The 25058-nt window shown below is 39.7% G+C and overlaps 1 protein-coding gene across 1 annotated transcript in view; it reads right to left on the bottom strand.

Moving 5' to 3' along the window:
• Nucleotides 1-25058, bottom strand: part of KLHDC9 (kelch domain containing 9) — a 100207-nt gene that overhangs the window by 37572 nt on the left and 37577 nt on the right. The window lies entirely within an intron of this gene.

The raw sequence follows: 25058 nt of genomic DNA, 5'->3' as shown, positions 1-25058 counted from the left end.
GACAATGTCCCTCTTTTCATTTGTTGCTGGCAGTCACCCTAATGTGCACCAGTCAGGTTTAATGTTACTGTCTGCCAGTCACCCCATGCACTATACCTGTTACAGTATGGGGTCACAAAAGACAAAGTACGCCTGTACTAGCCTGTCCCCTCACATATACAGTCCCTTCCTCAGCAGTCTTAGAAGCTGCTACCCCTATGGCTTGCCCTGAGCTGTTTAGTCAGCATTGCCCATGTCATCATTTCTTGGACACCCACATTACAAGTACCACTGTACTCTATTGGCAGGAGTCTCATTGCATCTCATAACTATAATAAACTACAGATATTACAATTAAAAATAGAAACTCACAAGAAGTGTACCCTGCATTAATCACACACATCACATTTGCTTCTATGTACACATTTCTTTTATCCTTGATTTTACTGTTCTCTTTTCTTGTCTTAGAACTACACCTGCATTTCTGATTTTGGGGCAGACCGTTTCAGTACAGAGCAGCTGAATATAGTAGATATCCTGACTGGCCTTTATAGGAAACTTACACCCAAGTAAAATCCTAAATACTAGTTAATGAGCTATACTAGTTTTTAGTATGAGCTTTGAAAAAAAAAAAAACTTTATGGATTACATTTTTTACAAGATACTTCTGAAAATGGCACTATGCCTCTATTTATGTTATTACTGTAACTGGAGAGACAGTACAAACAACCAACAAGTGCAACTTTATTATAAATGGAAAGCTGCATTTTTTCCAATATTTGTATTTTGCCTCTAAACAATCCTGGATTCTGTGAGCAAGTCAGTTTTTAGTAAATCCTGCCCACTTTACTAATCTGTGCAAACCTAACCCTAATGCTGCCCTGTCCCCAACCCTACACCTTACCTTAGGAAAACCCTTTCTGTAACACTCCCACAGTTCAGACAACCTTGGTCTGAATGTGGCAGTGGGGATTTGTTCTATGACTGGAAAATAATTTGGTTTATTTTTTTTATCATTTTTATGTTTATTATTTTTGCTTTTTGGTAAGTTTGTTTTTCTAAATATCAGAATCGAACAGTTACTATTCAAAGCATGTACATTTTGATTATATGTCTAGGACTTACACATGAGTCTTTGACAGATGCTCAAAGTATCAAAACTTTGAACAGCTGTCATACACTCAGAAGTGTCACAAGCAAGCCCCCCCACACCCCTTGTTAATTATATATACCAACTCCAAGATCACTATGCAGTGGGGAAAGAGTAGATTCCCCAACCCCCACTGTACCACAATCTCATACTGAAATAAAAAACAGGTACATGAGATCAGTTGACTTTGATCAGCTGTATTGGCTTTTTTCACTTCAAAATGTTGACGTTGCAGTGGGTTATAGGGAACCCATACATACAAAGCTCACTTTACTGAAAGCTCATTTGACTGAATCTCATTTCACTGAAAGTTTACAAAGCTAAATGTCAATATACTACAGTTTATCCAAACTTTTGTCAGTAAAAGCTGAAAAAAATCAAAATCATTTGGAGATGAAAAAGAAAGTAGAAGTATTAAACAATAAATACCATAAATTCTAACACATAAAACTAGTTTAGCTTTAGAAAAACTAAAAAATAATACCTTGGTCACTTCTCCCAAATATGTACATAATTTATCCACAAGAATCAAAATACAATCAAAAGCTAATAACATTAAAAGTATCTTCCATGAAAAGAAAGGGGAAAATGTCTCGGATATAGGTGACATTCTTGATGCCTACAGAAATCACTATATGGAACATTTCCAAAAAGAAAATATACATGTCGATCAATTAAATCTAGATGAAAAATGTTCTAATATAAAAAATACCAGAAAAATTAAAACTAGATCTGCAAGCACCCATATCCTACAAAGAAATTACAGCAACGAATAAAAGATGGTAACAATAATAAAGCTCCAGGTATAGATGGTATAATTATGGAAATATATAAACTTTTTCATTTAAAGATACTATCATGCTTCCATAAAACTCTATTAGAAATTCAGTCACAAACTTTAATACCACCTTCTTGGAGATATTCCTTAATCACACCAATCCTAAAGGAAAACAAATCCCCAAACCTCTGTACCTCATATAGACCTATATCACTATTAAATAATGTTTTTAAGATATTTATGACAATATTAACTAACAGAATAAAAATACCACTATCCAAAACAATAAATAATGATCAAACTGGATTTATATATCATAAACACACACGTGACAATATTAAAATGATAATTTCTCTTACAGATTATGTTAAAGAAAAATAAAGAAACACTCATAATTGGCTTATAGAGAAAACATTTGATTCCCTAAATTGGGACTATTTATTCAAAATCCTAATGCTATTTGAATTTCCTGCATCCTTTGTTCATCTCCTAAAGAATATATATACAAATAATTTAATGTATGTCAAGTTAGGTCCTTTTACCTCTGAATCTATACCTATAACAAAAGGCATTAAACAAGGATGTCTCATGTCACTGATTCTATTTACTCTGGCTATTGAAATATTGGCAGATTCAATTTGTAACAATATAAAAATCAAAGGAATAGATGTTCATGAACAATACAATTCTAAAGTAATGCTATTTGCTGATGACATATTACTAACATTATCTAATACAAAAGAGACATTAGAAGAATTAGATATATTAATTGACAAATTTCACATGACTTCAAGACTCTATTTCAATAAATCAAAATCAAAATTTTTATTTTTAAATAAAAGAAAAACTGCAGACTAAGGGGGATCATATCACAGGGAAACAAGAATCTACCTTAAAATATCTAGGAATTGAGTTATGCAAGGATAATAATGAATTAGTCTTAAAACACTACAATAATATCATCAATACAATTAAAATCTCTGTGGAAAAATGGAACAAAATAATATTAACATTTGAAGATAGACTACAGTTAATAAAAATGGTTTTACTGCCCAAGATCCTATATATATAGCATTGGCAATACAACTGCTACCAGAAAGGAATATACTTAAAGAAATAAATTCATGCCTAATAAAATTGTTATGGTTTCCCAAAAGAAACAGAATAGCTTTAATACATCATATTAGACCATGGAAACAGGGAGGATTAAACTTTCCTGATATAGAAACATATATAAAAGCATCACCATCTAAATTACTCTGCAAATTGGAAAGAATTACTAACTATAATATCAATAAATGAATTTGATTTACAAAAAAAAAAATTCAAATAACAGATAAAAGCAATTTGCCAAGGCACATATTATGTATTAGTATACAATCTATCATAACTAAACCCACTAAAACTCATATGATTAAGTATTACATTGACTCATTTAGGAAACTTATTAATGCAAATATAAATTTAAAAATCTGGTTTGATCTTTTAACACAATTTATAGTCACAAAGAACTTTCATAAAATATATAGAGAAATTATTAATTCCTGGGAACAGAAAGGATTTGTTTGTTGGCTCTAATTTATCAAAGAACTACAAGTTTTTAGATATGCAAGTAATAAAAGCAACATACAAAATTCCACAACAGGACTGGGTAACTTTACAGGGGATTCTATCATATTTACAAGATTTAAGTAGAATAATTAACAATTCTTTATTTAAAGAAATACCTAAATTTACAAAATACATATATGAAATCATATATAATGACTTTGACATGCGAAACAGTATTTCAAAATTTTACAAAATATTGATAAACTGGTGCTGCGGTAGCATTGTCGCCTCACAGTAAGATGCTGTCCGGTTTGATTCACAGCTAGAGCGTCTTCTGCATGGAGACATGCATGAATGGGCGTACCTTCATTGAAGGTTGTGCGTCAGGGCTGGTAACTCGGCACGTAAAAATCAACTACCAATTATTAGCGGACCGGAGTTCCGCTGTGGCAACCCCTAACCGGGAAAAGCCGAAAGACACAAACAAATTGATAAACTATAAAACAACACCCAAAACCTCATATTGGAAATATATAACAAAAGGACACTCAATACAGTTAACTGAAGATATTAAAACAAATATCCTATCATCGATAAAATGTACATCCTTTACACAATACTGGAAAGTTTTTAATTGGAAATGCTTGCACAGAACATTCTTAACCCCAGATAGAATCAGTAAAATGTTTTCTTCCATAAAAGGAATATGTTGGAGATGTGAGCAAGTACACAATACAGATTGGAACCACATTTTCTTTGATTGTGTTAAAATTAAGCCATTTTGGAATGGTATTAACTTTCTACAAGCTTCATTTAATGAATCATTTTATCTAACTAAAGCTCTTCTATTATTAAATGTGAATGAAGGTCCTCATTTGAATAGGTCAAACATGTATTTAGTATGGACTATACTTGCAATTTCAAGGAAGTGTATAACAAGAAGTTGGAATACATACACAATACTAACTTTGGAAGACTTCTACAGCCTACTGAGGACCACACCATTATTGGAAATTAAAATTAAAGAACTAAGAATTTATCCAAAGCCATTTATCAACAACCCTTTGGGACAAGTTCTATTGTTGATTGACACTATACAATAATTGATCAGACAATCTGATAATGGATTGGACATACTTATAAAGTAACTGTATGCATTAAGATCCGTTATAGTATCAGGCTAATGTAAATAGTGTACATAGTTATTTAAGATGTTATGTATAAATACTATGGAATTCATTCAAATGTATTTGAAAAATAAAACAAAATTTGAGAAAAAAAATACTACAGTTTAAACAATAGACATGCACACTTAGAACACCAATGACTATCTTTTTGCAGAACCTAAAAACTACTTACCGTCTTAACAGAAACCATACAATATAAAATCAAACTACGTGGGGGGCTTTGCCCCCCACCCCCCCTTACTATATATACTAACTCCAGGATTGCACTACAGTAGGGAAAAGGGCATATACCTTTTAATTGCCTCACAGGACTCTACACACTGCCACTACTAAAATTCGATGAAATGAGATTCAGTCAAATGAGTTTTCAGTAAAGTGAGCTTTCAGCAAATTGGTCCCGACCAAATGAGATTCAGTGAAATGAGTTTTCAACAAACTGAAGTACACCCATATTTCATATGGTCGAAACTCATTTGGTCGACGGCTTATATGGTCGAAACTCATTTGGTTGACGGCTCATTTGGTCAACAGCCAGTATTCAAGGCACTTAACATGGATTTGCCCCCCTCCCCAAAGTTGTGCAACCCAGGAGTTGATATATATATAGTTGGGGGGTGTGGGGGGGGGTGAAGCCCCCCCATCCATATTATTTTAAAATGTTTAGTCTTTGTTGTATTTTCATGTTTTAAACAACTATTAAACGAATATAAGTGGGGGGCTTCCCCCCACACCCCTCCCCTAACTATATATATATATATATATATATATATATATATATATATATATATATATATATATATATATCAACTCCAGGGTTGCACAACTTTGGGGAGGGGGGCAAATCCCTGTTAAGTGCCTTGAATACTAGCTGTCGACCAAATGAGCCATCGACCAAATGAGTTTCGACCATATGAACTGTTGACCATATCAAGTAGACCCATATATATATATATATATATATATATATATATATATATATATATATATATTTATATATATATATATATATATATATATATATATATATATATACACACACACATACACACACACACACACACACACACACACACACACACACACACACACACACATATATATATATATATATATGTATGCTGAAATCTTGCAGTATTTGCCACATTACAATTAAGAGAGGATCAGTGCATGCACTTTGCCTGTGAGTCCACTTTTTGTTCATTAACTCAATCTACATTTTAATTTAAGAGTATACCTACACAGTACAGCATGCTAGCAGAAATAAGAGAAAAGGAACATTATAAGATAGTAGCAGGCTTATAAGCGTAAACAATAAAGGCAATAGGATAGGAAAGGGCATAGCTGAAGTGTTGCAGGTAGCAGAAAGAGAACAGCATTCAAGAAGTGAATGGGTGGGGTGAGTGTATGAGCAACTGAAGAAGATGGGAGCTTTCAGGTATTAACATGAGAGGTGCTGTGCTGGGTCTCCAACAAAAACAAGTTAACAAATGAAAATAATTAATCAATAAATAAATACAGTGTTCCTAAAATATTTTATGGCCCTATTAATTCTGTTAATAATAGATGAGAAACTTTGTGAGGTGTATTTCTCATGCTTAATGCAGTGGGATTCTATCACTGCCAGTAGGAGATACAGATGCAGGAAATTGATCAGTGTGAACAAAAGAATGACAACCATCCATCCACAATCTCTTTTTCCCATTTTTGCATATGGGGTTGGGGTGTCACTTCAACAGTGACAATTGTCTAGAGCCAAGGTTTACACTGCTGGATGGCTAGCCCTTCCGCAGTAGTTTTTCCACACCACACTCACATGCACACTCACACCTATATCCAATTTAGAGTGTCCAATCCACCTATTGCATGTCTTTGGAATGTTGGAGGAGACTGGAGCACCAGGAAGAACACCACACGAACACAGGGAGAACATGCAGACTCCTCACAGAAGGCAGACCAGCCAAGAATTGATGTTACTTTATAATTAAATATAATAGAAAGCAAGAAAGATAACATGAAATGTTGATTAACTGCACATTTTGCATTCCTATTTATTGGGGTGGGGGAACACTCACATTGGAGTAGGGCCATGTGGGGAATACCAGAGCTGAAGTTCTGGAATGTGTGTATTAGGAGGAAAGAAAGTAAGGGATTAAATGTTTTCTGGCTAAAAACTGTATGGGTGAAATACATTTTGGTGCAAAAGACAGGGAAAGGAAACCTAAAACAGTGAAGAATGATGTATGTTCTTGCTTTGCCATTTAAAGTAATAAAGTGAACATCTGGCCTGTTAAACTTGCTTAGTTAAAAGAATGCCTTTAACTGCACTAGGAATTCCAAGGTCATGGCGGCATACTTCATTGTAAAGATACAAGAGGACCAATGAATAAATGAGCACCATTAGTACTTTGCTGTGGGTGCTTAATAAAGATCATTCCCAGATACAGAGATTTCTAATCATTGAGTACTATTAGTGACTTATAGGTTCATAGGTTCATAGGTGTGTACTAGGCTAATGGCTAATGGCCCTGGAGCTTTTACAAGCCTAGCCTATAGGACTACCCTGGCATTGCTCACCCGACCTTAGTGCCCAGTGCCTCTGTCGAGTAGAGCCACTGAAGTGATCCCCAGGATGAATTTTCTGTTTCCCATCCACTCATCAAGATGTCTCTTGAACAGGGCCAGTGAGGTTCTCTGTTTGACATGCATGAGAAGTCTGTTCTATAGCATGGGCAGTCTCTGGGTTATGAACCTGTCCCTCCAGCTTGTTCTGTTGATTGTGGTAATGAGGTTAAGGTCTCTGGAGTGCGTGGTGTTGAGGGATTGGGATTTCTTTAGATGTAGCATTTCTAACAGAGCTGGGTCAGACATGGATTTGTAAGTCAAGCAGAGATCGCCTCTAAGTAGGTGATAGGAGGCAGAGAATAGTTGGAGTTTTTTGAGTCTGTCCATATAGGATAAGTGTTTAAGGCCAAGGATCCTCTTTGTGAGGTACTTTTGTGGCCTCTCCAGTTGTTGCAGGTGTCCAGTGAGGTACATGCCAAATGGGGCATTGTACTCGATGGCTGGCCTAATGAGGGAAGTGTAGAGGGAAACAATGACCTCTTTCTTCCTGGATGCAAAACCCTTAGTAATGAAATGTGCCACATAGAAGGACTTTCTTACCACAGTGGCAATGTGGTGGTCAAAAGAGAGGTTGCTGTCAACCTGTGTTCCCAGATCTCTTATAACTCCTTCTGTGCTCACTGGACTACCATCGATGTGTTAATTCATGGGAACCAGGTTTTTCCCAAAGATGACGACACATTTTTTGGCATTGAGCTTAAGGCCATGGTTCTGACACCAGTCGTTGGTCTCAGTGAGGCCTATCTGTAAATTGTCAACACCACTTGGGGAGTTAATAATAGCTCCCAACTTGCAATCATCTGCAAACTTTGTCAGCCAGAGTCTCTTCGAGTTGGCCTGGACTTCAGAGAAGTAGATACCAAATAGGAGGGGACCCAGGAATGAACCCTGTGGGACTCCTCTCCTGACAGACCAGCAGTCTGACTTGGAGTCAGCTAATTTCACACTGTGAGTTCTATCTGTGAGCCAGTTTGCAACCCACCTAGGGATATAGGGGTTGATGCCTAGCTTAGTGAGTTTTTCTGATTCCTGAGTGGGGAATGGTATCAAACGCCTTGGCCAGATCAAGGTAGGCTGTATGAACCACCTTGCCTCCATCCACAGCTCTGGTGACTGACTCAAAGAAGCTGACCAGATTGAGCAGGCATGATCTATTATTCACAAAACCAAACTGTGTGGGATTCAGAGTTTGGATATTCCCTATATCTTGGTTTATTAGGTCCATGATGATGCATTCCAAAGCTTTGCATATCAGACTCGTCAGGCTAATAGGGAGATAGTTCCCAGGGTTTGTAGTCACTCCTCCTTTGTGTAGAGAGATGACTGTAGCAGTCTGCCATTTGGTAGTGACAAAGCATGAGGAGAGGCTGTGATTGAACAGGGCACACAGGTGAGGTGCCAGTTCACTCTGTAGTTCATGTAGAACACAGTCAGGGAGATTGTCAGATCTCATAGAAGCTGTATTCTTAGCCTTGGACAGTGCTGTTTTAACCTGTGCAACAGTAATACTGGGTGCCTGGCAATCTACTGGTGTTGTGATTGGTCCTTTGGTGGGGGAGAGAGGGGTAAAGTTGGCACTGAATCTGTCGGCCAATATATTGGCAAAATCTGTTGGCTCGGTATAGGAGGTACCATTGTGCAGTAGCTCAGAGCAAATCTGGGTATTGCCGTTGAAATTCTTTACATAACTATAGAAGGCCTTGTGGTTGTCTTTACTATCTGCTGCAATTCTGTTTTCATAGCTAGCTTTAGAGGATTTGATGAGGGATCTCAACTTTTTGTTGGGACTGATAAGGGAGTTTTACCAGTCATGGGACTTCACCTTATTCAACATCAGTTTCCTCCTTCTGTCGTAGAGTTTGTTTATGGCAGGGGACCACCAGATTGGCTTCCTTTTCTTGGAGGAGAGTGTCTTGATTCTATTGGGTATGGCGAGATCCATGCTTTTGTGTACATGTTCGTACAGTGCATTGGTGTATGATTCGGCATCATGTAACTATTCTCCATTTGCATGGGTGCCATGAAGTTAGCCACCTCTGTTTTTAGGGGCCCAAAGTTAGCTATGGAGAAGTTTTTCATGGTGGTTACCTTTGTGGGGGGGTGGGAGGGATGTGAATTTCTAAGGTGATTAGTTTGTGGTCGGATCTAACCAGGGAGGAGTTGAATACTGGTGCAGAGCAATGGTCGCCCATGTTAGTAATGACCAGGTCAAGGATGTTGTTACCTCTAGTGGGGGTAAGAATGAGCTGGTCCAGGGCATTGAAATTAATGAATTCCAGGAAACATTGGGCAATTGTATTGGTACATGAGTAGTTTTCACAGTTAATGGTGGGGTAGTTGAAGTCGCCCAGTATGAGAGTGTTAGGTTGGACCCCAATATTCTCCAGGGTGCTTAGGAACGTGGAGTGTGAGTCTTGGTACATGCTTGGGAACCTATAGCAGATGATGACCTGAATCACTGTCTTACCCAATGTTAGCTGCACCTGCAGTATTTCTGATGCATTATGTTGGGCTACCGGTCTGGAGGTGTGTGCATCCTTTATGAATATAGAAACACCACCGCCTTTGGAGCTTTGGTCCAAGTTCTGGGGCCAAAAGGTGTGGAATGAGTTATAGCCTGGTAGTGCAGGGGTGCTTTCTGCTGCCTTGAACCAAGTCTCTGTTACAGAACAAATATCGGTGTTCTCCATTTTAAGGAGTTCTTCGAATGAGTGCATTTTGAGGTTTAGACTTCAAGCGTTGAGCAGCATGACATTCAAATTGCATTTGCTTGTAGCTGTTACGGTGGTAATTTGGTTTTTGGAACACCACCTAAAAAAGGCACTATAGGGGTGGCAAGAGCCTTGTCCAGTATCCTGAAGCCCAGGGGGTGACAGATGCAGGCCATCTCTGGCAAAGCATTGAGGTCTGTCAGTCATGTCATTCCAGGCAGACAGTTACTGGATCCCCTTAGAATGACACCAGAAACTTAGCCAATTGTTGAAATCAATCATTTTCTGCTTGTACAGTGGTATCATTCTGTGTGATGGTAGGATGCTGCTTAGGGCTAGGGTCATACCCAACTGGGCTACATAGTCATAAAGCTCCTCCGTGTCTCTTTTCATGTAGTCCAGGGAGGTAATTCTCAGGTCATTCACACCCACATGTACAGTGACAGAGCCATATTTGTACCTGTTGTTGAGGGACCTGAATGCGTGCGTTATTTGGTGGATCCTGGCACCTGGCAGGCAGCTGACTGTTACTTTCTCCTTATTCAACCTAGTGAGTGGAACATCAGTGTGCCTCACCTATGACTAGTGTTGGACATGCTGTTTTGCCTTAGGTGCTTTGGTTGAGTGGCACACTGTTTAGGAGAGTTATTTGTCTTGTGATTAGTGTTGTGTTGTGGTGGTCCAGTGCATTTCTGCCTTGGAGGTCTCTGTTGTTTGGGTAGATTTTTATTGAGAGCCTCTGTGAAGGTGAGTGTGTGGTTTGTGTTTTTATGTGAAGGCAGCACTGGTGTGTGTTCTGGAGGGCTATGTGTTCCATGTGGTGTGGTGCCAGTGTTGACCTTCTCCTCTTGGCCAGCTATTCTGGTTTTGACTGGAAAGTGTATGGCTTACAATTTGGATATATAAGTGCATCTCTTGCAAGTCTGAGTGTTGGGAGGTAAGAGGAGAGGGTTGTCTGTGTACATGAGGCAGTTGCTACATTGCCTCAGGTTGCCCAAGTTCATCACATTAACAGGAGAAAGCACAGGGAACTGACCTTTAGACATGCCTGGAGGGGTGGGAATTAATAATAAGTACTGGAGCTGTTTCCTTGTAGAACGTTTAGTGTTGGTAGCACTTTTGTGTGCTACAATAATTGCTACAAGATATCTGGTAAAGTGCTAGACTAATAAGCTAGTAAAAGTGCAGGAGAGTAGAGAACTAGCAGATCTAAGGGAAAAATTGGAGAGCAGACTTTTTGGCACTGCTCAGAAGCTTACAAACAGTTCTGATTAAAAAAAAAGAGAAAGAGAAGAGTTGCAGTAGGAAAGAACAAGGCATTGGAGACTTCTGGAAAGTGATTCAGTGGATGCCACAAAGAAACTGTATCAGGTTGCAAGGCAAAGACAGAAAGATAAAGAAGATAGTCAGGCACCTTTCATAAGGGATGCCATCAGCAAACTGCTCACCAGTCCACAGGACATCAAAAGCAGATGGAAGAAGTACTTCCAGCAGCTTCTAAACAAAGAAAACAAGACATAAGCTGTACTTCCCCAGACACAGATTACGATGACAGAGGAGGAGGAGCCCACCATAGAAGAAGTAAGAACAGCACTAAGGAAAATGATGCCAGGGAAAGTAGCAGGCTCAGAGGAGGTCACAGCAGATATGATAAAGATGTTGAGTGAGATAGGGAAGAAATGGCTCCTGAGGGCACTTGTAGCAGTATGGAGAGTAAAACATATTCCAGATGACTGGAGAATAAGCATACTAGTGCCAGTGTAAAAAACAAAGGGGGCATTCACAACTGTGTGCAGTACAGAGGTATCAAACTCCTGTCACACTGCTTGAAAGTTCTCAAGAGGGTGATTGATAAATAAATATGCAGATTTTAGAAGGTAAGTTAGGAGATGAGCAGTTAGAATTCAGATCAGGATGAAGTACAACTGACTCAATGTTTGGAGTGAGATAGATACTTGAAAAGCTAGAAATGAGGAAATAATCCAACTGGGCATTCCTAGACTTGGAGAAAGCATATGACAAGGTCCCAAGAAAGCTGATTTGGGTAGTCCTACATTGGTATGAATTCTCAGAAACATTAATGGAATTAGTGCAATCTATGTACAAGGACCCAGTGACTCAAGTATGAACAGTGTATGGTCTCACAGAAGGGTACCCAGTGGGTGTAGGTGTGCATCATGGTTCAGGCCTGAGCCCACTGCTATTTATAGTGGCTTTGGACTACATTAGCTCTGATGCTCCTGCACTGGCCCAGTAATCACTCCTCACCACTGGCAACAGTAAGGGATGTACACAATGGAAGGATGACAAGTACACACACAAAAAAGTGCAATTTTAATTAAGAGCACACAGAGATCACAGTCAGTCTGGGGCTGGTTTCTCCCTCTTTCTCGAGATCCCCAATAAGACTCCCTACTGGCACAGCTATAGGACTAAGATCTCAGCTGAGTGGTCAAGCCAAAACCTTCAGCACCCTCTCTGTCCAAACAGTGCTTTGTGTCTCTGCCCAAGCAGCTAACATATACACACTTTGAGATTTGATTTATATACACACAGACACTCCTGGGGAAGGCTGGCGCAGGTTTACTAGCTATGCCCCCTTCTGCCTAGACTATAAGGTAGTTATCACTGCCACCAACCACTGTTTATCAGCTACTATAAGGCCTTTACAAAGGGTGTCCCATCCTACTGTGTAATGTTACTATTATTTAAATGGTAGTTGTCACCAAGACTTGCAAGGCTGTTTAGGAGTGGCCTGTACAGTGTCACCAAATACATATGCAAGTGCTCTAAGAGCTTAAATATGTCTCACAAGCATCAGCCACAAAGATAGGTTTAAATATATTTAATAATAAATAATAAAAGAACAAGACAATACTCAATCAGCACATTTACTTCAGAGTTCAGAATCACAGGAAATATTTTAAAACAGCATTGCAGGACAGTCTGAAATAAATACAGAAAACATCTAAACTAATATTTACTATATTCCTATCTATCTCTAAAGGAAATGACTGTAGTTTAGTTCCTTACTATTAGCAAGGCAAGTGCAGATGATGATGAGTGGATGTTGTCAGATCCAAAGACATATACAAAATACAAAGTCTCTCTCTGAGAGAGTTCTTATATCATTATCAAATATTGCTGCTGGGTTAGCTTGGATGATATCACTTTTTTGTCATCTAACATTAGTTCCCAGGCTAAACCAGAAACTAACAGAATTTTAACATCCCTGTGTGAGAAATACATATCTCTCAGATGTGCTCAGAACTGTGTAGCTGCTAGGAAGTCATAAAGCAATAAATCGCTTTTACATTTGAAACCTAGTAATTATTCTCTCCAAGACAATACAATAAAACTTCCAGCTCTAGACATCCCGTCTTCTTGCTGCATCGAAACTAACTTTTATAGCACTTCATAAAGCACTTAATTTCAACTTATTTTCTTGACGTTTTGTAAGTTAATCTTCTATGTCCCAGCAGGGTATGCTGTGGTTACATTCTTGTAGCTCAGTACATAAAATACACTTCTGTATAAATCATATCAATATTGACAAATGACATAGAATTATTTACAAAATTCCAGATAGCTGGGCTGGCAGTGTCACATTAGCAAACAGGAGGGAAGAAATCAACAAAGTTGTATGTAGATGAAGTGGCATTACAGGCAGACTCTGAGCAAGAACTTCAGCAAATAATAAGTGAATGGAATGCAAAACTGAAGGCACATGGGATGAAAGTGAGTCCAGATAGGACAGTTTAATGGGAGTAAATGGGGGAAATCAGAAAAAGCTGAGAACTGATATAGAAGGAAAAATAGTAAAACAGGTTAACAGCTTCAAGTATCTGGGAGGGGTGGCTGTGGAGAAGGGAAGTCTGAATGAAGACGTCAAAGCTAGTATCAAAGGGACTGCAGTCAACTGGCACACTGTGTCAGGCATAGTGTATGACAGAAGGATGTAAAAGAAGCTGAAAAAGTAAGGTGTACAAAATAATGGTGTGATCTGTACTACTGTACGGTATGGAAACCTAGGCAGTAAAGGCAGAGCAGTTGAGGAAGCTAGAGGTGATGGAGATGAAGTGCCTGAGATGGGTGGTAGAATGTACATTGTTGGACAGACAAAGAAATAAGGGCATAAAAGCAGAATCCAAAGTAGCTCCAATTGCAGAAAATTTCAAAGAGAACAGATTACAGTGGTTTGGACATGTGGGCAAGAGTAAATGAGGGCATCCAGCAAGATGGTGAATGGACTGTGTGAGAGAAGACATGCGACAGTCAGGCATGAGTGTCGAAGAAGGTAGGAGAGTGGCATTGAATAGAGAGAGATGGTGACAGTTGACACAACAACCGTACCCCATGTAAAAAATGGGGGGGCGGGGGGTTGATGATGATGGTGAAAGAGAATGGAAACAATTAGGAACACAGAGACTAGGCAGGCCTTGAGCAAGAAGATAGAGAATTAGTTTAAGGTGAGTAAAAGATTAAAGGTCAATATTTAATTAATTATTAATTAATTCATTTATTTGCATTTAAATTTCCCCTTTTCAGTGGAAGCCAGAGGAGAAAAGCTCAAAATATAAATTCATGTACAAAAGGTACAAATCACAGGAAAGAAAAAAATACAATGACTTTAAGCAATTTAACAGAATGAATGCAAGTAGGGCACATGCTAAAACACAAACAATTTTACAGTATATTTCAGTACAAAGTGATAAAGGGAAATAAATTATATATAGGAAAAGCTTGTTTCATTCAGAAGATGCATGTAAGTGAGACTATTACTTAATCTAATTGCAAGAATACAGAGGAGGAGGCTCCCAAAAGTGATACAGTAAGTAAGTGAGTTTCAATAATTAAATACTAGTTAATAATTTTCATCTGCAAATTAAAGTTATGTACCTACCATAATGCTAGATATCATGACTGAAATCACTGCTGCAATATTCCTGACAAATGGGTTGGCACCGCTGAGCTCCAGCTGGAGTACCAAAGCTTTATCTTTCCTAGCTTATACATCTGATGTATAAACTCAGCTCATATGCCTTGTGGTATAAAGATGGATGCATGAGTGTGGTCCTCAGACTATCTCACTGCCAGCCTGAACACAGGTCATGCATCCGTTGGACTGTTCGCTGTTTGGTCATTGGTACCTTTGCCTTGTTTGTTTCATCCAGAGTGCCACATTGGGGAACCTTCCTTTTTCACCTTACGTTTTATTGTTTGTTCCTGCTCTAAAATCCAGTTGTACCTTAGGTACCTAGACGATATTTTTATTTTGTGGAAATGGGATGTTAAAGAATTGGAGGCCTTTTTGCCTATATTAATGGCAGCACTAACTTTTTGGAGTTTACACACCAACTTAATTTGGCTTCCATATGTTTCCTTGATCTTTTAGTCATTAAAAATACTGAGAGTAGTCAATTTGAATCAACCATCTTTAGGAAGGAGACATACTCCTGTAGCTTTCTCCATTATGATAGCCAACGTCCATTTTGACAGAAGAAAAATCTTTTGAGGGGGCAGTTGATTAGGCTGAACAGGCTTATTTCTGATGACCAAGTTTTTGAAAATGAGACTATGGTTCTATGTGGCATGTTCCTAGACCAAGGCTACCCACAAGACATATTGTTGAATTTAAGGGAGAGGGTGAAAAGTCAGAGGCATGTATACTACAAACCCTTATTGTGTATTGGGGAGAGCATAGCAGCAGGGAGAACCAGCAATGACAACAACCAGACTAGACCCATGGTGTTAAGTTATAGTAGGGGCATACCATTCTTAATGAAGATTATTAGTTCACATTGGAACACCGTTTTTGGTGTATTTGATCTTATGATAAAATTTGGGCCAAACCCTAGGTTTGTTTATAAAAACAGTTTTAACTTACAGACCATACTTGAAATAAATCATAGAAGGGGTGTGATGCCCACTACTGCTACCACTATGTGATGAGCACCAATATGTGTCATTCCCATCCTGGGCTGGTAATCAAGGAGCCTGAATCCTCACCATTGACACTGGAGAGGGATGTGCACTTGGAATACAAATGGATACACTCAGGATTTCCAGATGCAGCCCTCTCTGCATCAAGTACAATTTCCCTTAAGAGCACACAGGGAACACACTTAGCCCAGGGTCTGGGTGCCTTTGTGTATGTCTCCCTCCAGATCCCCAATAAGACATCCCACTGGTACAGCTGTTAGGTCCTCAGCTGAGTGTCTAAGTCAAGTTCTTCAGCACCCTTTCTGTGAACCCAGTGCTTCGTGTCCCTGCCCCAAGTAGCTGACACGCACACACTCTTTAAGATTTAATTTTCACACACACACACACACACACACACACACACACACACACACACACACACACACACACACACACACCTGGAAGAGGCTGGCACAGATTACCCACTGTACCAGCTTTAACTAGTCTATAAGGTAGATTTTCTGCCACCAGTCAGTTAATATAAGGCACTTAACAAAGGGTGTCCAATTATAATGTGTAATATTAATACAAATACAAATGGTAGTTGTTCACCAAGATGGCTAGGCCTTCTGGAGTGTCCCACACAGTGTCAGCAAATAAATATAACTACTCTCCAATGTTGGATACATTCTGCAAGGACTAGCCACAATAAAAGTTTTAAATATATTTAATAATAAGTAATAAAAGTACATGAAAATACTAATTATATATTCACAGTCAACAATGGGGTTCAGATCACAGGAAATATTGAAAAGAACATTGATGGACTGACTCAGACAAATAAAGAAAAATAATATCTAAACTAAGCTTCACTATATTCCTGGATAAATCTAAAATAATTGTACTGTTTCCCAGTTAAGTTACTTTCTACTGCATGACAAGATGATGTGGGTGAGGGCCTTTCTAGTCAGGCTTTCCAAACAGAATACTCAATACTCTGAGATTTCTCTTTGTAATATCTAAAATAGAATTTCCAAGAGGGCTGGCAGAATGACCTCATCTGGTCACCTGACTCTAGGTTCTCTCAGTATTCCCCTTTGAAGCTAAGAAGGAAATTAGCACAGATGACCACAATACACATCCACATGTTTATGGCAGTGCCTGGGGCCTCCCTCTCTTTTCACTGTACTAGTGGGCAAAGGTTCTGCCCCAGACCCAGCATCTCCAATCCTATTCAGCCCTGTGGAGTGCCTTTTAATACTTTAACATCTCATTTACATTTCCCTTATTTTTCTTAAAGTTAACCTTTGCTGTGCCAGCATTCTGAGTTAAAACATATACATTTAATTCAGCTACAAAAATACATGTACATTTCTCTTCATTTCAGCAGGGTGCACTATTGATACATTTCAACACAAGCAAAGCTCACAAATACATTTTCAGCACAAGCATCTATACACAATCAGTTTGATGTACAAATGACATAGAGTTTTAATACATTTGTAACACAAGCATCTTGTATAAACTCCAGCTGGCTATGTTGACACTTGCCCATATCATCACAAGTGGTACAAAAATCTACAAAGAAATTGGGTATGAGGCACTGTGGGGGCATGTAAACAGTGCATATTTATATTACAAGATACCCATTGTTCGGTAGCTGGCTTTTCAAGAGTGATTTCACTTAAGGGGAGTTACGATTCTAATACCAAAGGTGTAGTGTATTTGGCCCTTTGCACCACTTGTCCCTCATTTTTATGTAGGTATGACTGAGGGGCCCGTTTGAAAAAGGATTTACCAGCATACTTGCACTATTCGTACGAATAACAGTAGAGATGCAGTACACAAACGTTCTATGGTCTGTACTGTCTTTAGAAAATTTTCTTTTTGTGTACTGGAAAAGGTTTTCCCCCTAATTAGGGGAGGTGAATGGGGGCTTTCCTCGGAGGAAAGAGAACTTTATTGGCAGATTATTCTTAATGCTGCAAATACCCCAGGTATTAATGATGTTATTTCTATAGGATGTGGTTTGAAGAAGAACTGTCTTACTTTATGAAATGTTTTTGCTAACACTGTTGTTTATTAGTTTTATCACAATTAATATTAAATTGTTGAAGAATTGAGTTTTTAATAGTATATTTCTCTTTAAGTTTGGTTTCTGTTTTTGATGCCAAAATTTGCATTTAAACAATAGGAAGTGATATAGTTTATTTTAACTCTGAGGAAGTTCTACTAATTTTATTGAGAATGAAAGAGCTTAGTATTTTAAAATAAAAGAAGTCGTGGACATTTTTGAAGTGGTATTTTGTTATTTTTATTATTTGAAAGTTGTGGATGTCAGCTAGTAGGGGCAAGTATGAATGCATTAGGCAGATTTTGCATAAGGACTTGCATGAAGTATCTTTTTGCCTAGGCACAGAACACAACCACAAATCTTGCTCTATTTGTCATATGTTCAATCCACAAATCCTTAGGTCTAGCCTCTCTACTCTTAACACCTTCCTCAAGATCCAGCGTCTTAAATGCCTGGACCACTGTAAGATAGCTGACTCTCCATACTCGACCATCTCTCTTCCACCAAAGAAAAAGCTTAAGAGGCCTCAAATGCATCCACAGTGCAATGTTTCTGACTCTGGGATACCAGCTGCGCTTATAGAACCCATGGAATGTCAGACTTCTGCTCAATTGCCCACTACTGAGACCCTGTTGGAGGTCAGTATGGCTCCCGACAGCTTGCAGTCTGCCAATATGTCAGAGGAACTGCACCTAATTATTTCAGAAGGACTGCATGGCATCCCACAGCTTTTAGTTAGGGAAGAGATCCCAGGATCTCTAATGCAGGTCAAACAGGTTTCAAATGCCCACACCTTATCAAAGTGGATATCATATCTGTAAAGAAAAAATAGAAGACTAAACATGTGGCCTCTCCCTCATCAACTAGGGAGAAAGAGTGGATGGAATTTTCACAGGGTTTGTTTAAAGTGATTATGTCCTTAGAACCTCCCTCCTTTGGGTCTCCCTTACATAAGCTACTACCAATAAACCCACCCTAGTTTCCTCCTCTTTGAATGAGGAGCAGGACAGTGACTCAGACCATTCTCTGGACTATTCCTTACAGCTGCATTCCCCAGGACAAGTCTCCTCCAATGAAAGAGACTCCTTCTCACATGATTCACCTATTGAGGAAGCTTCCTTTGGTGAGACTATACAGAATATGATGAAACACTTTGATTTGCAATCTACTCAGATCTCTGATGTCCAGAAGAGGTATTCCTCCCTCTTGGAGATGGATACCCTTGCCCTTTTATTGGTCTTTCCGGTCCTTGGGGCTTTCCAGGACACTTTTCAGTCCACCTCTTCTGTACCTGATTTTCAACTTCCAGCTCCCAAAAGATCAGAAAGGTTTTACAAGGTCCCTGATGATCTAAACTGCCTAAATAAAAACCGTTTGACAGAACCTTCAGCAGTTTCCCTCTCTCTTCAGATAAGCCCTCTAAGCTGCTGCCCAGTGCTAATAACCTACCTACAGACAAGGATAGTAGGGCTATGGATAGATGGGGAAAGAAGGTTTAAACCTCTGCTACTTTTGATTTTAGAGCAACTCAAGTACCAGACTCAAATGACTAAATATTTGATCTTTGCTCAGGCATCTTTGAACAAAGTTAACTTTGGTCATCTCACTGCTGACTCTAAGCAGCAGATGCAGAGTTTACTTTTGCAGGCCACTCAGATTGCTGGACACAGTGTTAAGTACAGTTATGATGCTATAAATGCTTATCTTAGGGCAGCTGCCACTGGATCTGTTATCTGCAAACATGCACAGCTTTACAATCAACCTGTGCCTTAGGATTTCATATCTAAAAGTTTAGATTCACCTTTAGATTCACCTTTGGACAAAAACTAGCTCTTTGGCTCTTAGGTGGCCAGTATGTTCAAATCTCTACAAGACCAAGGTAAAACCATGAAAGACTGCAGGCAGATCCTCAAGAGGAACCTCAGTTCCTAGATACCATAAGGACTATTCAGCCAGATCTAATTCTTTCATTTTAAGGGATCCTAGGGCAGTTCAGTAACAAAGAAACCCCCCTAGGAAAAGATACTTTGAAAAAAGCACAAAGGGAAACACCAGCTGGGAGGCCACCCATTGGTGGCTAAAGTCTGTGACTACCTCTGCAGCACCCCTTCTCCTCTCCCCATCCCTACTTCTCCTCTTTCCCAAAGACCATCTCTCTCCCTGGCCAAGTGGGAAAAAATGCCACAGACAAATGTATGCTCTCCATCATCAGAGACACCTATGCCATGTCTTGTGAAAGCCTTCCCCTTCTGAGATGCATGCATCTACCCCTTCAAATCCAAATTTCCCTTCTGACCCCATTATTCAAGACCTCTTGAATCAGGGGACCATCATGCAGGTCCCAAAATAATTAATAGGAAAAGGGTTTTATTACATGATTTTCTAGTACCAAGAAAAGAAGGGCAGTAGAGACCCATTCTAGACCTGTCTACCCTGGGCACATATCTGAAGCTGCCCTCTTTCAAAATGCTTTCCCTTCAGATGCTTCTTTCTTTCATTCTACCAGAGGCACTCTTAGTGCCATTAGATCTGAAGGATACCTGCCTACAAATCCCTATCTGTCCTTCCTGCAGGAAATTCCTCAGGTTTTTCTCTGGCTCCTCACATTTTCAGTTTACTGTTTTGCCTTTTATTCTTTCCAGTGTCCCAAGAGTGTTCAGAAAGTGTCTAGCACCTGCAGTAGCCTTTTTTCACACTCAAGGAGTACATATCTTCCCCTTCTTTGACAGCATTCTGATTCAGACTCCTTCTCCAGAAATTCTTCTTCAGCATCTTCAATCAACCCATTACCTTCTGACTGCAAAAAAATCACACATAGTCCATACACAGGACCTGATGTTTCTGGGATACAGACTAGACCCCAAAAAATGCATGCCTTCCTTTACTAGGATAAAGTTCTCAGTATGTCCAAATACTTCCAAGACTAGGAGATGCTTAGGAACTTGGGATTCATATCAGCCTCCATTCCTATGATCTCCCTTGCCAGACTTCACATTAGGAAACTCCAATGGTATCCGAAATCTGTGTGGTCTCAGCACTGCCACCCCTTACACACTGACTCCCATCCTCCCTCAATGCAGTATTACCTTTCTCACCTCCTCTTCCTCTTAAATATGTCCACACAGATGCCTCAGATGAGGTGTGGGGGGCCTGGACAGGTTCTCACCAAGTGCAGGAGAAATGGCACTCTCAGTTCCTGAAAGAACACATCAACCTAAAAGAAATAAGGGCTGTTCTGCAAGCCCTTCAGATTTTTGCCCACATTTGGAAACCAGGACTCCTCCAAATATTCAAAGACAGCACAGCAGTCATGTGGTACATAAACAAGCGAGGAGGCACCAGGTCTTACCAGCTATGCAGGTAGGAAAAGGAGGCATGGAATTTAGCAACACAAATGAACATCACGCTTACAGCCAAATACATCCCTTCTGAGGACATTGTACTAGCAGACTGCTTAAGTCACTCCTGGAGGAGCCCCATAAGTGGACTCTGAACAAAGAGGTCTTCCACAACATCACACTTAAGTGGGGCACCCTTAAGATAAACCTCTTTGCTTCATGAAGCATCCATCAGCTCCCCCTGTTCTGCACCAAGGACCCTTGTCCCACAGCCTGGAGGACAAATGCCTTCTCTTTCCAGTAGACAGGGAGGTTCCTCTATGTTTTTTCCTCCTTTGCCCCTTCTTCCAAAGATCCTTCTCAAAGCACAGAGTGAGACACCCAAACTCCTCCTTCTGGCTCCATTCTGGCTGAGGCAACACTGGTCCCCCCCTACTTTTTCACCTAGTAAAGGGAAATTACAGGAGAATCCTCTACAACCGGACCTGATAACTCAGCAAATAAAATCACTGCTCCATCCAAATCTTCCATCTGTCAGCCTCACCCTATGGATGATAGGATTTTAATCCCTCAGAGGCATTGTTTGTCTGAAGAAGCTGTGCAAGTTCTACAAGAGGTTTGGAGACCGACTACTAGAAAATCTTACACTGCAAAGTGGAAGTGGCTTTATTTCTTGTGCTGCAAACGGAGTCAAGATCCACTCTTAGGACATTTTCCTACTGTTCTGTAATACCACTACAAACTTCTTTGATCAGGCTTGGCCTACTCTTCCATAAAGCGTATTTGTCTGCTATTAAATGTTTGCCTCCCTATTAGCCTTCCACTTATGACTAAGCCAGAGGTCAAGCATCTCCTCAGAGGAGTTCTGCACCTTAAACACCTCCAAGGAAACCCACCTCTCCCCACTGGGCTCTTTTTGTACTAGAAATGCTTACTCTACCTCCCTTTGAGCCAGATCCTTCTGATTCTTTGAAATTCTGTACTTATAAAACCATCCTCCTCTTGGACCTAACCTCTACCACAGGAGATTTTCTTAGCTACAAACTCTGATGGCCGTTTCCCTCTTATTTTTCACAAACATGGTGATTCTCAGAGTTAACCCATCCTACATACCTAAGATAGTGAATGAGTTGTCTTTCAGTCAGGCAATTCATCTCCCCACTTTCTTTCCCAATTCCCAAAACAGGGGGAAAGATCTTAAATACTCTAGACATTCACAGGCAACTCAGATTTTACCTGGGCAAAGCTAAATCCTTCAGAAAGACTGACCAGCTCTTCATATCTTTTATGCCCTCTAAGCTGGGTAAACCAGTCTTCAAACAGCCTTAGAAATCCAGGATGCAATAGTTTATCTCTTTCTGTTACTCACAATATGGTAAGAGTCTGCCTTCCTGCCCTAAAGCACATTCCACTGGGGCAATTGCTTCCTCAGGGTTTTCCACAAAGGAGTAGACTACAAATCTATTTTATAAGTGGCTACATGGTCTTCTGTACAAACCTTTACCAAACACTACAAAATTAATGCCTTTTCCAGGTCTAGGGCAGCATTTGTTTGGTCATTTTTGTCTGGGTTACTGGGCAACTCTTCTACTCAATAGCCAACCACCCTTACATCATTCAGCTCTGGGAATCACCCATTTGTCAGGAATACTGCAACAGTGACTTCAGTTAGGATATAGTACGGCTGATTAAGAACTTATTATAAAAGTAGATGTCCTACTGATCACTGTTGCAGTATTCCATTCCTCCTTCCATCCCTACTTCTCTATCTAACCACCATCTTCAGTTTTCTCTCTCTAGCCTTTGCTCTTTTACATGGGTATGAGGGAGTTTTTCTACCACTTTGAGCTACACCCCTCCTAACTGACCAGTCTCATCTCTCAGTAGTGTCCAGGCCGCTGTCTTGGAGATAGTCTGAGGATACATGCTCATACATCTGTCTTTATATCCCAATGCATATGAGCTTAGGTCATATATCAGAGGTATTACGTAGGGAAGCTAAAGCTTTAGTACAACAGCCGAACATCAGCAGTGACAACCCATTTGTCAGGAATACTGCATCAGTGATCAGAAGATCATCTACTATTATGATAAGTTTTTACACAAATGTACTATCTGTGTTGTCTTCTTCCAGCCATCTCACCTTGTTGGTTATCGAATCCAAGGCCAGCATTTCAGACTCTTGGCTCTGAAGTGCCACCTCCCATCTCATAATGCTTGGAGTTCCTAAGCCTTCCCAGTTTGAGTTTGATCCTCCCATTCCTGGTCTCTACATGAAAAGTCACATTAGGCCAAGACCTAGGTAGGTCCCACAGGTAAGACTTCAGGTAGGTCCAACAAGTAAGATTTCGGGCAGGTCTATGAGATCCATTAAGAATGAACAAATACTGGTTACAGTTTGGTAGGGGGGCAGAGGGAGGGATGACTGAGATGGATGGAAGAAGACAACATTGATCTAGTGTTATGGTAAGTACAAAATTTTCATATCTGCTGTTGTCTTTTCCATCAGCTACAACCTGTAGGACAGAGTCCCCAAACAGGCTGATCAGGTGGAATTAGAAGAGAACATTCCAAAGAATGGTGGAGCCCAAAGAAGCCACAGCCTAATTTCAATTACGAGTGTTCAACCAAGAAGCAGCTCAGCAAATGTTAACAAAAGAGCATAACTGAAAAAAGCTGTTGAGGTAGATACCATCCTTGTAGAATGAGGTTTTGATTAGGAAGGCAAAGATGTCATTAACTTTGTACACAAAGGATATGTAATCAGAAAGCCATCTGGGCAGAGTGACCTTACAGACTCCTTTACCTAGCTTGACCTTTGAAATAGACCCAAAGAGAAAATCTGATGTTTTTGAAGTCCTTGGTTCTGTCTAAATAAAATCTCAACTGTCAATAAAGACTCAGACAATGGAGAAAGTATTCACCCTTATTACTTTAATTTGGAAAGAATACTGATAAATGTGTAGACTGATTCAGGTTAGACTCCAGGGCTACCTTAGACAAAATGGCTGGATTAGGACACAAGCAAACCCTTTCCTTTTGAAAAATAAGATAATGAATTCTACAAGACAAAGCCTGAAGTTCTTAAAATTGTCTGGCAGAGGTTTCAAGAGTCAGCATAGCAGCAGATTCCGAGTACCCTGGTTAAAGCATGCAATAAAAGGGACAGATCTCAAAGTGGGACTGGCTGCCAGAAAGGAGGTTTGAGCAAAAAAGTTCCTTTCAAAAAGGCTTTAAATAACCTTAGGGAGGCTATGGGAAGCTGGTCTTGACCAACATAGAAACTGAACATGGCCACCAACTGAAGCTTATAGTAGAATAGCTAGTCCCAAATTGAAACAGATCAGCTAAAAAGTCAAAATAGCATTCAAGGGAGTGGAAAGTGGATCCAGGCCCTTCAAGATGGCCCAGATATTAAATCTTCTCCACTTACTGCAGTATTTTTTCTGGTGGAGGGCTTCTGAGATGAGTAAAGGACAACTCCATTAGACAGCTTGAGATCACTTGCCATCGTGAAAGTACAGGAACCAAGCGGTCAGATTGAGGGATTTGAGATTCAGGTGAGGGTGACCCTAGGGACAGGAGATTAGATCTAGAATTGGATCCAGAATCCAAGGAAGGTACACAGGTCAGGCCACAGAAAGAGGAACCAGACCTGTCTGGGCATAAAGGATCTATGTGGATCACAACAACCACAAGCTGCTTTCTGCAAGAACTTTATTATCAAAGGAAATGGGGATATGCAT

The sequence above is a fragment of the Protopterus annectens genome, chromosome 12.part0, assembly GCF_019279795.1.
Source record: "Protopterus annectens isolate FY-2018-M chromosome 12.part0, PAN1.0, whole genome shotgun sequence".
NCBI classification, from domain to species: Eukaryota; Metazoa; Chordata; order Ceratodontiformes; family Protopteridae; genus Protopterus; species Protopterus annectens.
This window is presented reverse-complemented; position numbering and strand designations above follow the sequence as displayed.